This window comes from Piliocolobus tephrosceles, chromosome 7, assembly GCF_002776525.5.
Source record: "Piliocolobus tephrosceles isolate RC106 chromosome 7, ASM277652v3, whole genome shotgun sequence".
In the NCBI taxonomy this organism is placed as follows: Eukaryota; Metazoa; Chordata; class Mammalia; order Primates; family Cercopithecidae; genus Piliocolobus; species Piliocolobus tephrosceles.
In genome coordinates this window covers 86,651,730-86,660,125 of record NC_045440.1, presented here as the reverse complement: position 1 = coordinate 86,660,125, position 8,396 = coordinate 86,651,730, and the positions used below count along the sequence as shown (strand labels likewise).

The 8,396-nt window shown below is 39.6% G+C and overlaps 1 pseudogene; it reads left to right on the top strand.

Annotated features, from left to right (window-relative positions):
• Window positions 1-4,945: 4,945 nt before the first annotated feature.
• The window catches only part of LOC111549705, a 19,903-nt pseudogene continuing 16,452 nt past the window's right edge, over window positions 4,946-8,396 (top strand).

Below are 8,396 nucleotides of genomic sequence, written 5' to 3'. Positions count from 1 at the left end.
TATATATATATATATATATATATATATATATATATATATATATATCCAATTACAGCAAGGAAGAGGTAAGAAATTTACCCACTGAATTCAGACCTTCTATAAATATTATTCCTTCCTACCAAGATCTAAATCTTCTACAAAATGAAATTTCTTTTTAGGAGGACACCAGCAGCTGCTCGTTGGCTAGAGAAATCAAAATTGAATAATGTGAAAGTTCCTCACTATCCATTACTCTGAAGAATACAAAGAACACTTAAGACAAGATGTCTATCTGGACAAAGTGTTCTTGGTCCCTTTGCCCCTTTGTAGAATGCAAATACCCTGAGACCAAATGGTCTTGCTACTGTTTACTAAGTTGGTTCCCCATCTCCACATCCCCTACCTGCATTTTTTTTTAATGTCTTAGCTTAAGTTCTAAGAAAATAAACCATGGTAAGAAGCATGGCCAAAAAAAAAAAAAAAAAAATGTGCTTTATACTGCACTTAAAATGTCTGGGTCCTCATAGGACAGAGAGAGACTAAATTACCTGAAGCTGCACAGTAGCAACTATATTAGAACAAGAAACCAAGTTTCTTTCAGAGAATCAAGGATGGTTCTAAATGTGTTGTCAGTTTATTTTATTTCCAGGCATAAAGCCAGGTTTGGAAGCTGCAAAATGTAAAGAAGGTGTGGTCTCTGATCCTAAGGCACTGAAAAATTAATGAGTGCAACAGACTATTTCTCCTTTGCTATTGTTAACAGGTTGGAACTCAGCATTGAGAGCTTCTATTTGCAGAGGTAGATGCCCAATAGCAAAGTGATTAAGGTGACTCAGAGAGTGTAAACCTAAGGGCAAAATGGTGCCAACCTTGCCACCACACCCACTGCATGCCTGGTCTTTCCCTTTGTCTTTTCTGAGTCACAGTTTGCAGACTAATAGCCAAGAATAAGGAATGATCCTGGGACCCATGGACAAGTTTGAAACTATGAAGCAGTTTCCAGACATTGTATTCCCATGGGTTTCTTGTTCACACCCTTGGCATTGTGTAAATCTATGCGCTGCGTCCATTATCTATGTGGTGCATCCATTATCACACCACTTAGTGTTTCTCTCAACAAAATGCTTAAAATTAAGCTAATGTGTTATTTTCAAAACAAAGGAAATGAAAATGCTGTGCTAGTTTTGTTAGTTGTTCTAAAATCTTGAGAAACTGAATACATACAGAACCAATTCCTGCTGTTCTTAGGCAGACATTTTTGCAGTCTCTAAAATGCAGAGATTGCCAATGAAATATTTTAGATTCCAATTTAAATGAAGCATGGCTCTTGGTTTTCTTGGCATGAATCAAGGTGAGCTTAGATTTTCAAGACAGATATAATGCCTTATGAATTCCTGACTGAAAATAGAGGACAAAATTACTATATACAAATGCACACTGTATATGAACTATAGGGTATGTCTGGGACTATAAGGTTAAATAATGCCATCTGAATGATTCATTGAAATTATTGGTGCTTCTCAAGCTATTTTTATTTTCTCACATTAGTAATTGTGTGAAAATTACTAACATTGTAAGTAAAGTTGAGTGAGTGTGTGCTATCACGGGTCAGCCAGGATCCCAGCTTTTATGTTGTACCAGCTTGACAAAATGCTTCTGAAGGAAAGATGGAGGCGTCTGTGGTCAGGCTTTAGCATGCACACAGAAACCATGGAGCCTGACCAGCTCAGCAATAAGAGTTTTAAGAGGTTGGCAAGGAAATGGCAAGATCTGTTGTATAAGACAGTAGATATGGGTGTATCTGTTTAAATATGAGATCTTGATCTATTTCCCCTCCATGAAAATGTACATTAGGTTATAGACCTTCCTGAGAAAAACAATTTGAAAGAACCATCCATCCTCATAATATTCTTTTTTTACTCAAGCTAAATAGATTAATGCAGGGAAAAAGAAGAACCGAGTATGGTTGTATTGGTCCATTTTCACACTGCTGATAAAGACATACCTGAGACTGGGCAATTTACAAAAGAAAGAGGTTTAAATGGACTTACAGTTCCACGTGGCTGGTGAGGAAATCATAGTGGAAGGTGAAAGGCACATCTCACATGGTGGCAGACAGGAGAAGAGACCTTGTGCAGGGAAACTCTCCCTTATAAAACCATCAGATCTCATGAGACTTACTCACTATCTTGAGAACAGCGAGGGAAAGACTTGACCCCATAATTCAATTACCTCCCACCAGGTCCCTCCCACAACATACAGGAATTCAAGATGAGATCTGAGTGGGGACACAGCCAAACCATATCAGTGGTTAACAGATAAATAAGAGCTTTCACTGGAAGGTAAACACTGAATGTCAAATGCTGAAGGTATTCAGCTATGCTCACTAACTCAAGAATGAGCCAACTGACTCCTAATCACTGAATGCATTTGAGATTCTTTTCAAACTGACAATGTTTATACAAAATTAGAAAGGAGCAGGCTTTCCCCTTATCTATGTGCATATACTCCCACAGATCTAGTAAACAAGTACATGAGGACTTTGTGCAAAGAAGAAGTGACCTTAATGTAGTTTGGAGGAGCTAGAGATGCTGCAGGAGACAATGGCTCACAGTCCTGCACCCCAGTCCAGCCCTCTATTGCTGGAGGCACTGTTCATGTGGTGAAAGTAGAAAATGTCCTTATATTAGTAAGCTCCCTTTAAAAATTCCTGCTCTAAAAAAATAAACAAGAGAGCCAATGAGTTCTGCAGGGGGATGCGGGGGTTGAGTAGTGGAAAACACAAAATTGGATCTATAACTTATACTGAGCTACCTGGATAAATCCCACATGGATCAAAAATTTAGATGTTAAAAAAGGGAAAATAATAAAAGAAGAAGAAAAATGCAAATTTCTTTATAACTAGAAACCAAAATTCATGAAGGAAAAGTTTTTCGTTAGATGAAATAAAATTTTTATAAAGTTTATTTATGCAAAAAATTGTGAACAAAATAAAAAACAATTGACATACTGGAAAAAAAATTTGCAATTCATATAACAAAAGGTTAGTCTCCCTAATATATAATGCTTCCAGAAATTCATTTAAAAAACCCAACAATCCAAAAGAAAAATGGGCAAGGAATGAACAAATGGTCCACAAAAAAGTAAACAATGACTCTTACACATATGAAGAAACACAACCTCTTCAATAGTAGGATACATGCAAATTGAAACTACATTGAGACACAATTTTCTACCAATCGATAAAAATCCAAAGAAGTAGCACTCTGTTGTCCTGACTGCAGAGAAATAGGTGCTGTGATGTATTGCTGGTGGGATGGTAAATTACTATAACTCCTACAGAGAACTATTTGCATTATATATCAAAATTACAACTGCCTATTTAATTTGACCAAGCAATTTCACTTCTTGATGTTTTCACAAATTTTTCACTACAGCACTTTTTTATAATAGTACAAATCAGTGAGAGAAGTTAAATAAGTTGATACATTTGTATGATATCTATATAGCAGTTTACCAAAAAAAGAGGAAATGAAATATCTACTAATACGGAATAATTCTATGATTCATTGATAAGAAAGAAATGGTGCATTCTAGTATGTACAACATGCCCATTTGGGGGAGTGGGAAATTGATCAGGAACCTGTATGTACATTCACTGGTATATTCAAGAAGTAACTCTGGAAGGTCATCTAAGATATTGCTAACAGTGCCTGCCTGGATGGTGAACCAATGGAGCCTGAAGGTAGGAAGAAGAATTTCAGTTCTTGAAAAGAATGAGTTTCCAGAAGTACAGCTTTCTGGGATTAGAGGTACAGTCTAGGATCATAGAACTGACCAGGCTTCGTGGCCTACTAGGGATCAGACATGTGGTTTTGGCTTCATTATCCCAGAGTTCATGCCAGCAGCACTGGCCAGCTCACAGGCTATAGGACCACAGCCCATTCCAGAATCAAAGATTAAAGTTAGAAGCTACATTAAGGAGCCTTTGAAATAAGATTTGAGCTCAAGGCTCCTAAGTCCTTCTTTTATTCTACTTATCTTCCATTAGATCAACAGTTCTCAACTGCGGAAAATTTTGTCCCCAGGGCACAATTTTGATTGTCCTTACTGGGAAAGGAGGGAGTATGCTACTAGAGTCTTGTGGCTAGAAGCCAAGGAAGCTGCTAAACATTCTGCAATGCATAGGAACAAAAAATAAAATAAAATAAAATAAATTTAGCCTAAAATCGTAAAATTGAGATTGAGAACCTTGCCTTAGATAAGATGCCAAAGGAAAGATGAAACTTGTGAGGCCAAGCGAAAACAAATTAAGGAATCATGTACCATAAATAACCTTTCAATCTACCCCTGTGTCAGAGGTAGCTTAATTAGAGTCCTGTGTAGGGGCAAGAGATGGATGATTTTTCTATACGCTGGTGTGACAAACACTGTAAAACTTAATCTCGAATCAAACACGAGCTAGATCTTAAAGTACAGTGCCATAGTCAAAGAATAACAATTCCTTAAATTTCTACATATGCTGGAAATTGTTTTCCAGTGTTGGCACCTGTCTTTACTGCCCATTTCACTCACAGTCACAATGAGGCTTGATTTATGGAAGACCTGCTATTTAGAAACCCTGCAGAGAATCAATAAAATCCGCGCTCCCACTGCAGAAAGGCTGCTGTCTCCGGGAGGTAGCTGAGCAGCTGCTAAGGAGCCTCCCTTTACTGCCAGCGGCAAAGAGAAAGAAGAACGAAGCGCTGACTCACTCACTGCCAGACAAGTGGGGCGGGGGTGCAGGGGAAAGGGGAGAGAGACGTCTGGAAGAGATGAGAGAATCACTCAGGGAATCATTTCCGATGGCGGAAACACAACAAAACTGCATTCCGATGCCAGGGAAAACATAATCAGAAAGAATGATTCCAAGTAGTAAAGAATAGATAATCAGCAGAGTGGAAGAGAGTGCTGGCATTCTCCTCAAATGAGCACCACTGTTCCCAAGCCGCTAATCGAATTTCCACGGGAGCTACGTGGTGAGGACCAGATCAGGACCTGGGATATTCCGAGAGTGGCCACGCGGCTTCCCTTAGGATGCCTGGTATTTATCCAGTGCCTGTGGGAAACGGCCACTTTCTCACTTTTGCAGGAATTGAAAAAAAAAAAAAAAAAAAAAAAAGGCCGGGCATGGTGGTTCACGCCTGTAAGAACAGCACTTTGGGAGGCCGAGGCGGGCAGATCATCTGATGTCGGGAGTTCGAGACCAGCCTGACCAACATGGAGAAACCCCTTCTCTACTAAAAATACAAAATTAGCCAGTAATCCCAGCTACACGGGAGGCTGAGGCAGGAGAATCGCTTGAAGCCAGGAGGTGGAGATTATGGTGAGCCGAGATCATGCCATTGCGCTCCAGCCTGGGCAACAAGAGCAAAACTCCATCTCAAAAAAAAAAAAAAAGAAAAGAAAAGAAAAGAGGTGTGGTGCCCCTCTGCCCTGCAGGACTCTGCCTGGAGATTTGGCTTCATGGAGCTTTTCCTGGCTTCCTTATGGAGCCAGTTCAGCACTCTCAATGAATGAAACAGTGACCTTCACAGCACTTCCACACTCCTCCATTCTCCTTCAACTGATTGTCACTGAGTCATCATGTTGCAATCTCTTCTTAAACTGTTCTTTTTTTCTGCTGGTTTCAATTATTCCCTCCTGGCAAGATTGTGAAACTCTGGCTGGTGTTGAATAAGAGGTGGAACTCAGGCACTTAGAGATACAATACTAGCGAACTCCGTGGGGAGGCAGGGAGGCAGTCGGACTCCTAGGTTAAAGAAACTCAAACAATATTGACCAATTATCTTTGTCTACCAGTTTATGCCCTCATGGGAAAGTACTAGCAATGAAAAATCCCTGAAAAATGACAGAAAACAGCATACTCCTCAAGAAATGAAAGGAATAAGAATCTACCTCTGATCTTTTTCTCCTTTGAAGGCTCACTGGGGAAACTATTCCATGCAGAGAAGAAGATTCGGGATTAGCCACTATAATTGTCTAGCTACTGAGCCAGGTTTGACATTTCCTTGGAATGATACTAAAAGTCTGAAGAACTTCAGTTTGCATGACCTTTAGTGCTGTATTTGAGGCACTTGCCACATACCTTATCTTATTCAATCCTTGCAACACCTCTGGGAAATTGTTATAGTATTTCCCATTCTGAAGATCAAGAAACCAAAGCCAGAAAGATGACTGTAAATTGCTTAAAATCACCCAGCCCATACCATAGATGTTTCTTCAATGCTAAGATCACAGAGCCCACAACATAGATGACTTTCCTACACCCTGGTGCTACAAACACTTTGTAGCAACCAGAAAGAATTTGAGAGAACAGAAGCAAAGAAGATTTCTTTAGCATTCACTATGTGTCAAGCACTGTGTTAAGTGTTTGCAGTCATTACTTTCTTTTTAATCCTGATCACAATCCTGCAATGTGGGTGCCATCATTTTCAACACTGTCTAGTGGAAGATTATCTAGAACAAGATACATATATATGGCAGGAAGGTGGGATCTCATTAACAAAAATTGAGAGTACAACCTGCTTCACCAGCTGAAAATATTGTCAAATCTCCTATTTTTTTTGTTAACAATTTAGGAATTCACGTACACTCATACTAGAAAGTCTGAGATCTCATACTAGGGTATCAACACCGTATACATGTTCTCTCACTGAAACTGTTCAAGAATCCCACAATCTTACTCAGTTCGAAAGAATTAATTCTCTTTCCAAATGCCAGGCAGACAGTAAACTAGCATCTGGCTGGTCCCCTCATATCACTGATTCTGTTCCTTTTGCCTCAGCATCTATTACTGCCACACAGTGTCTCACAGAACACTTTGGTGTTTCCAAGGCCCCAAGGTCCATAGGATAATCACTGTCTCTGTCGGCAAAGCCTCTACTTGTCCTGATTATAGCAGAGGCTCCTGGAAAACCCCCCTATTTGAGCTGTTTACTTTGTACACACATATTCAACCATTGATACCAAAACAGGACCTTCATGACTGAGTAGAGTGGGTCCGCAGGGTTCTCAGCCTTATCTACCTCCTGTATCACAGTGAGCCCTGTGCCAGGGGTCGCTAGGCCCTAGCTACAACACACGCTCCCTTTTCATTCATTGCAACCTTCCCTCCAAGACCTGTGATGTTCTTTCCTACCAGGGGACATCTTTCATTGCCATTCCAACACAGTAGAAAGGTTTTTCTAACACCAAAACCCATGAAGAAAACAAAACAACCTTTATTTCTTTACTTCCAAGCAATTACTTGGTGCCTGGGTAAATTTTCCCCCTTTCTTTTCAGGACCACTTTCTTTTCAGGACATTGGAAGGGTCACTTACAGGGGCCCATGTATGATCTATTATTTTTCCTCCTCCCACTGCCAGGACAATAGATATATGTTGGCCTTACCTTACCATAACTGACGTAGGCCCCTCAAGTAATTTCTCCTATAATAATAATAAATAAATAAAAAAGTGCCTCAAGGTGATTCTGCCTCTAGGCATAGAATAACTTGGCACAATTTTCAGAGTTCAACATCACTAGACACTCTTGACTTTGTGTGTGAATCCATCAATTGGACAACATTGTTAATTATACCAGTGCTATCTGTTCCCCCTAAATATGCCCAAACAGTTTATATTAAGATCTAAGCTACATATTTTCTCAAATACTGGCATAAAAGAGAAACAAACATCTAAATAATTCAAAAACATCTTAATAACTAACCCATCACTGTGGAAGTCACAGCTCATGAATACCTTTTGTTCTATCAACATACAGTTATATGATATTAGACTTGGTGCTGCAGATGGTATGTTTTCTTGTGACACATTATAAGCAAGATAAAATGCATAAATGTCCTTAAAACAAGAACAAAAGAGAGAAACAAAATCCTAACCACAGGAAGCAGACTAGAATCTTATTTTGTGAAGCCAAGAGCCATTTCAAATAATGAAAAGAAACTTCCTTTATCCCTTTACCCTGGGAGGAATGTTGAACATTTAAAGGAATATTACCTCACCAGATAGATAGCGTTAAACACATGTGCTTTCTTCTTTTGTTCTCTTCCAGCTCCTCATTAAAACAAAAAACAATAAACTTTGTCTTAAAGGTATAAGCCATAGGGGCAAAAAAATGGGAGAGGGCATGGTAGCATCAAAAATCTTGAAAGAGGAGATGAAAAAAGCAGCCCTAGGTGTAATGGCTCACACCTGGAATCCCAGCACCTTGGGAGACTGAATCAAGCAGATTGCTTGTACTCAGAAGTTTCAGACCAGTCTGGGCAACATGGCAAAATTTCATCTCTACCCAGGAGACTGAGGTGCGAGGATTTCTTGAGCCCAGGAGGTTGAGCTTGCAGTGAGCCAATATCACACCACTACACTCCAGCCTG